This window comes from Salmo salar, chromosome 25 (assembly GCF_965601325.2).
Source record: "Salmo salar chromosome 25, fSalSal1, whole genome shotgun sequence".
Taxonomy (NCBI): Eukaryota; Metazoa; Chordata; class Actinopteri; order Salmoniformes; family Salmonidae; genus Salmo; species Salmo salar.
In genome coordinates this window covers 29,441,734-29,447,986 of record NC_138315.1, presented here as the reverse complement: position 1 = coordinate 29,447,986, position 6,253 = coordinate 29,441,734, and positions in this window count along the sequence as shown.

Here is a 6,253-nt window from a genome sequence, read left to right as displayed (position 1 = left end):
CTAGAAATACTGTTGTGTGTGTCTGTCATTCTTTCAGTGTATTTGGGAACATTCCCCATGTCAGACACATTTAGTTTCCTCCACACGTTCTCTCCATCCTCTCAGAAACCTGTGTTCCCGCCATCCTCGCTTCACCTTCTCAGCAAACAGAAAAACATTAACCAAAAACAGGGTATGCAAACATAAGCCCAAAACAGTACAGTGCATGAGGGTACTTTTATAAACACACAAATCCCTAAAAAGGGTGCCTAGGAGGACAGAGTGCAGTCCTTGTCATTCAGTAGCCTGATATGTCTTCCAATATAAAGCCTGCCTCAGGTGTCTGCTGTGAGGCAATGTGAGGACTAGCTCCCTGCTGTGGCCTTTTAGGAACGCTCATCTCATCTGCAGGTTTCACACACACACACACACACACACACACACACACACACACACACACACACACACACACACACACACACACACACACACAGAGGGCCGAGCACGCCCCCATCCACATCGACGGGGCTGTAGTGGAGCGGGTTGAGAGCTTCAAGTTCCTCGCTGTCCACATCACTAAGGAATTAACATGTTCCACACACACCAACACAGTTGAGAAGAAGCCGGCACAACAACGCTCCCGAGTGGCGCAGCGGTATAAGGCACTGCATCTCAGTGCTAGAGGCATCACTACAGACCTGGTTTGATTCCAGGCTGTATCACAAACGGCCGTGATTGGGAGTCCCATAGCACGGCGTACATTTGGCCCAGAGTTGTCCGGGTTAGGGCTTGGCCTGGGTAGGCAGTCATTGTAAATAAGAATTTGTTCTTAACCGACTTGCCTAGTTAAATAAAGGTTCAATAAAAAAAAAAACGCCTCTTCCCCCTCATGAAGGTCCTCAGATCCTCCAAAAGTTATACAGCTGCAGCACTGAGAGCATCTTGACTGACTGCATCACCGCTTGGTATGGCAACTGCTTGGCATCCAACCGCAAGGCGCTACAGAGGGTAGTGCGCACTGCCCAGTACATCACTGGGGCCAAGCTTCCTGCCGTCCAGGACCTCCATACCAGGCGGTGTCAGAGGAAGGCCCAAAACATTTTCAGAAATTCCAGCCACCAAAGTCCTAGACAGTTCTCTCTGATACAGCACGGCAAAGCAGTATCGATGCTCCAAGTCTGGAACCAACGGGACCTTATACAACTTCTACCCCCAAGCCATAAATCTACTAAATAGTTAACCAATAGCTACCCAGACTATCTGCATTGACCCTTTTTGCACTAACTCTTGAATCATCACATACGCTGCTGCTACGGTTTATTATCTATCCTGTTGCCTAGTCACTTTATCCCTAACTACAGTTGAAGTCGGAAGTTTACATACACTTAGGTTGGAGTCATTAAAACTTGTTTTTCAACCACTCCACAAATTTCTTGTTAACAAACAATAGTTTTGGCAAGTCGGTTAGGACATCTAATTTGTGCATGACACAAGTAATTTTTCCAACAATTGTTTACAGACAGATTATTTCACTTATAAATCACTGTATTACAATTCCAGTGGGTCAGAAGTTTACATACACTATGTTGACCGTGCCTTTAAGCAGCTTGGAAAATTCCAGAAAATTACGTCATGGCTTTAGAAGCTTCTGATAGGCTAATTGACATAATTTGAGTCAATTGGAGGTGTACCTGTGGATGTATTTCAAGGCCTACCTTCAAACTTAGTGCCTCTTTCCTTGATATCATGGGAAAATCAAAAATCAGCCAAGAACTCAGGAAAAAAAATTGTAGACCTCCACAAGTCTGGTTCATCCTTAGGAGCAATTTACAAACGGCTGAAGGTTCCACATTCATCTGTACAAACAATAGTACGCAAGTATAAACACCCTGGAACCACGCAGCCGTCATACCACTCAGGAAGGAGACGCGTTCTGTCTCCTAGAGAGGAACGTACTTTGGTAAGAGAAGTGCAAATCAATCCCAGAACAGCAGCAAAGGATGTGGTGAAGATGCTGGAGGAAACAAGTACAAAAGTATCTATATCCACAGTAAAAGGAGTCCTATATTGACATAACCTGAAAGGCCGCTCAGCAAGGAAGAAGCCACTGCTCCAAAACCGCCATAACAAAGCCAGACTACGGTTTGCAACTGCACATGGGGACAAAGATCGTACTTTTTGGAGAAATGTCCTCTGGTCTGATGAAACAAAAATAGAACTGTTTGGCCATAATGACCATTGATTTGTTTGGAGGAAAAAGGGGGAGGCTTGCAAGCCAAAGAACACCATTCCAACTGTAAAGCACAGGGGTGGCAGCATCATGTTGTGGGGGTGCTTTGCTACAGGAGGGACTGGTGCGCTTCACAAAATAGATGGCGTCATGAGGAAGGAAGATTATGTGGATATATTGAAGCAACATCTCAAGACATCAGTCAGGAAGTTAAAGCTTGGTTGCAAATGGGTCTTCCAAATGGACAATGACCCCAAACATACTTCCAAAGTTGTGGCAAAATGGCTTAAGGACAACAAAGTCAAGGTATTGGAGTGGCCATCCCAAAGCCCTGACCTCAATCCTATAGAAAATTAGTGGGCAGAACTGAAAAAGTGTGTGCGAGCAAGGAGGCCTACAAACCTGACTCAGTTACACCAGCTCTGTCAGGAGGAATGGGCCAAAATTCACCCAACTTATTGTGGGAAGCTTGTGGAAGGCTACCCAAAACGTTTGACCCAACTTAAACAATTTAAAGGCAATGCTACCAAATACTAAGACAGGGAATTTTTACCAGGATTAAATGTCAGGAATTGTGAAAACTGAGTTTAAATGTATTTGGCTAAGGTGTATGTAAACTTCCAACTTCAACTGTATATGTACAGTACCAGTCAAAAGTTTGGACAAACCTACTCATTCAAGGGTTTTTCTTTAGTTTTACTATTTTCTACATTGTTGAATAAATATATGAAATAACACATGGAATCATGTGGTAACCAAAAAAGTGTTAAACAAATCAAAATATATTTTAGATTTTAGATTCTTCAAAGTAGCCACCCTTTGCCTTGATGATAGCTTTCACACTCTTGGCGTTCTCTCAACATGATTCATGAGGTAGTCACCTGGAATGCATTTCATTAACAGGTGTACCTTGTTAAAAGTTAATTTGTGCATTTTCTTTCCTTCTTAATGCGTTTGAGCCAATCAGTTGTGTTGTGACATGGTAGGGGTGGTATACAGAAAATAGCCCTATTTAGTAAAAGACCAAGTCCATATTATGGCAAGAACAGCTCAAATATGCAAAGAGAAACGACAGTCCGTCATTACTTTAAGACATGAAGGACAGTCAATCTGGAAAATTTTAAAAACGTTGAAAGTTTCTTCAAGTGCAGTCGCAAAAACCATCAAGCGCTATGATGAAACTGGCTCTCATGAGGACCACCAGAGGAAAGGAAGACCCAGAGTTACCTCTGCTGCAGAGGATAAGTTCATTAGAATTACCAGCCTCAGATTGCCACCCAAATAAATGCTTCACAGTGTTCAAGTAACAGACACATCTCAACATCAACTGTTTTGTCTGATGAGTCCAAATTTCAGATTCTTGGTTTCAACTGCAGTGTCTTTGTGAGAGAAGGTGGACGGATGATCTGCGCATATGTGGTTCCCACCGTGAAGCATGGCGGTGGTGGTATGATGGTGCTTTGCTCGTGACACTGTCAGTGATTCATTTAGAATTCAAAGCACACTCAACAGGACAATGACCCAACACACCTCCAGGCTGTGTAAGGGCTATTTGACCAAGAAGGAGAGTGATGTAGTGCTGCATCAGATGACCTGGCCTCCACAATCACACAACCTCAATCCAATTGAGATTTGGGATGAGTTGGACCGCAGAGTGAAGGAAAAGCAGCCAACAATTGCACAGCATATGTGGGAACTCCTTCAGGACTGTTGGAAAAGCATTCCAGTAGAACCTGGTTGAGAGAATGCCAAGAGTGTGCAAAGCTGTCATCAAGGCAAAGGGTGGCTACTTTGAAGAATCAAAAATCAATTTAGATTTGTTTAACACTTTTTTGGTTATTACATGATTCCATATGTGTTATTTCATAGTTTTGAAGTCTTCACTTCTATTGTACAATGTAGAAAATAGTACAAATAAAGAAAAACCCTTGGATGAGTAGGTGTGTCCAAACTTTTGACTGGTACTGTACATATCTACCTCAATTACCTCGTACCTCTGCATATCAACTCGGTACTGGTACCTTGTGTATATAGCCAAGGTGTTGTTAACAATTGTGTATTTCTTCCTTGTGTTATTATTTTACTCTCTGCATTGTAGGCAAGAGCCGGAAGTAAGCATTTCATTGTTCATCTACACCTGTTGTTTTCGAAGCATGTGACAAATAACATTTTACTTGATGACACACAGGGAGTGGAGCGATGCTGCACTCTGCTGGATCATAAACGTAGAGGCAGTTGATATGTGTTATGAAAATTCAAATCTATGAAACTTTTTAACCAACATTTCAACAGACGCAACAGTGTATGCAACATAATAAACTCAAAACCTGATTCAGTAAAGAATAAATACACTTGTGACTTGTTTAATAAGGACATTCATTTTCTGATGCAAAATGTTCTGCTATGCTGTGCCCTACTGAACACACTCTGTATTGGTTTTACAGTGCATTCGGAAAGTATATTCAGACCCCTTGACTTTTTCCACATTTTGTTAGGTTACATCCTTATTCTAAAATTGATTAAAAAAATTCTAATAATTGTCATCAATCTACACACAATACCCTATATTGACAAAGGAAAACCAGATTTTTAGATCTTTTTGCAAATTTATAAAACTTAAAAACTCATATCACATTTACATAAGTATTCATACCCTTTACTCAGTACTTTGTTAAAGCACCTTTGGCAGCGATTACAGCCTCGAGTCTTCTTGGGTATGACGCTACAAGCTTGGCAGACCTGTATTTGGGGAGTTTCTCCCATTCTTCTCTGCAGATCCTCTCAAGCTCTGTCAGGTTGTGTGGGGAGCATCACCGCCCAGCTATTTGATTGGGTTCAATACCAGGCTCTGGCTGGACCGCTCAAGGACATTCAGACTTGTTCCGAAGCCACTCATATGTTCTCTTGACTGTGTGCTTAGGGTCGTTGTCCTGTTGGAAGGTGAACCTTCGCCCCAGTCCGAAGTCCTGAACGCTCTGGAGCAGGTTTTCGTCAAGGATCTCTCTGTACTTTGCTCCGTTCATCATTCCCTCGATCCTGACTCGTCTCCCAGTCCCTGCCGCTGAAAAACATCCCCACAGCATGATGCTGCCACCACCATGCTTCACCGTAGGGATGGTGCCAGGTTTCCTCCAGACATGATGCTTGGCATTCAGGCCAAAGAGTTTCATCTTGGTTTCATCAGACCAGAGAATCTTGTTTCTCATGGTCTGAGAGTCCTTTTGGTGTAGGGAAGTAGGGGTTAGTAAGCATGACTCCCAGCTGACCTTGATGCAGTGAGCTCTTTCTATGGTTGGCCAGCACTGCAGAAGGTGGGGCCAGTGGGCCTTCTTCAGATAATAGTTGATCAGCTCCAATGTTGGAACAAGTTCCGCCTCCATCACACCTTCCACCGTCTCTATGGCAACAACAAACAATGTCTCCCTCCACACACTTTGGCATCCTATAAAAGACAAACATACAAACGCACGCACATCAATAGAGTTATTTGAGAATATTTAAGACATTTTACTGGCTAACTCTTTGACATCCTACCTGCAAGTCCTGGGCGGGTCTTGTGAAGCTCTTCAGCTGCAGCCATTGGTAGAGTTTCTCTGTCTCGTGGGGAGGATTGAGCCAGTCAGAGAATTGTATCTCTACCAGTGGAGGCTGCTGAGGAGAGGACGGCTCATGAATGGCTGGAACGGAGTAAATGAAAGCCATGTGTTTAATGTATTTGATACCATTCCACTTATTCCGCTCCAGCCTTTACCTCGAGCCCGTCCTCCCCGGTTAAGGGGGTGATCTTCACTGACAAGTCACATGCTCATGATATCCAATCAACCCTCTCACCGGAACACTCACCAATACCATGCTGGGAGTCAGGACCTACACACACAATCATCAGACCCCTCACAGGCACACACACAATATTAACACACACGATATTAACACACAATCATCAGACCCCTCACAGGCACACACACACAATATTAACACACACAAGCACAGTGGCCCCATTTAGACGCCACAGAAAGGCTGGTCCTGAACACACAAACAGAGATG